This window comes from Hemiscyllium ocellatum, unplaced genomic scaffold, assembly GCF_020745735.1.
Source record: "Hemiscyllium ocellatum isolate sHemOce1 unplaced genomic scaffold, sHemOce1.pat.X.cur. scaffold_2892_pat_ctg1, whole genome shotgun sequence".
Lineage (NCBI taxonomy): Eukaryota > Metazoa > Chordata > Chondrichthyes > Orectolobiformes > Hemiscylliidae > Hemiscyllium > Hemiscyllium ocellatum.
In genome coordinates, this window is record NW_026868239.1 from 1,092 (window position 1) to 2,500 (window position 1,409).

The following is a 1,409-nucleotide window of genomic DNA, read 5'->3' on the forward strand; positions in this document are numbered from 1 at the left end:
TCAAAAATATTCTAAGTGTCAGTGGTTACTGATTTGTACTGCTTCAACAATATTCTAAGTGTCGCTGGTTACTGATTTGTACTGCTTCAAAAATATTCTAAGTGTCGTGGTTACTGATTTGTACTGCTTCAAAAATATTCTAAGTGTCGTGGTTACTGATTTGTACTGCTCAAAATATTCTAAGTGTCGCTGGTTACTGATTTGTACTGCTTCAAAAATATTCTAAGTGTCGCTGGTTACTGATTTGTACTGCTCCAAAAATATTCTAAGTGTCGCTGGTTACTGATTTGTACTGCTCCAAAAATATTCTAAGTGTCGCTGGTTACTGATTTGTACTGCTTCAAAAATATTCTAAGTGTCAGTGGTTACTGATTTGTACTGCTTCAAAAATATTCTAAGTGTCGCTGGTTACTGATTTGTACTGACTTCAAAAATATTCTAAGTGGGCTGGTTACTGATTTGTACTGCTTCAAAAATATTCTAAGTGTCGCTGGTTACTGATTTGTACTGCTTCAAAAATATTCTAAGTGTCAGCGGTTACTGATTTGTACTGCTTCAAAAATATTCTAAGTGTCAGCTGGTTACTGATTTGTACTGCTTCAAAAATATTCTAAGTGTCGCTGGTTACTGATTTGTACTGCTTCAAAAATATTCTAAGTGTCAGTGGTTACTGATTTGTACTGCTTCAAAAATATTCTAAGTGTCGTGGTTACTGATTTGTACTGCTTCAAAAATATTCTAAGTGTCGTGGTTACTGATTTGTACTGCTTCAAAAATATTCTAAGTGTCGCTGGTTACTGATTTGTACTGCTCCAAAAATATTCTAAGTGTCGCTGGTTACTGATTTGTACTGCTTCAAAAATATTCTAAGTGTCGCTGGTTACTGATTTGTACTGCTCCAAAAATATTCTAAGTGTCAGCTGGTTACTGATTTGTACTGCTTCAAAAATATTCTAAGTGTCAGCTGGTTACTGATTTGTACTGCTTCAAAAATATTCTAAGTGTCAGCTGGTTACTGATTTGTACTGCTCCAAAAATATTCTAAGTGTCAGCTGGTTACTGATTTGTACTGCTCAAAAATATTCTAAGTGGTCGCTGGTTACTGATTTGTACTGCTCCAAAAATATTCTCTAAGTGTCGCTGGTTACTGATTTGTACTGCTCAAAATATTCTAAGTGTCCGCTGGTTACTGATTTGTACTGCTTCCAAAATATTCTAAGTGTCGCTGGTTACAGATTTGTACTGCTTCAAAAATATTCTAAGTGTCGTGGTTACTGATTTGTACTGCTTCAAAAATATTCTGAGTGTCAGTGGTTACTGATGTGTACTGCTTCAAAAATATTCTAAGTGTCGCTGGTTCCTGATTTGTACTGCTTCAAAAATATTCTAAGTGTCAGTGGTTACTGATT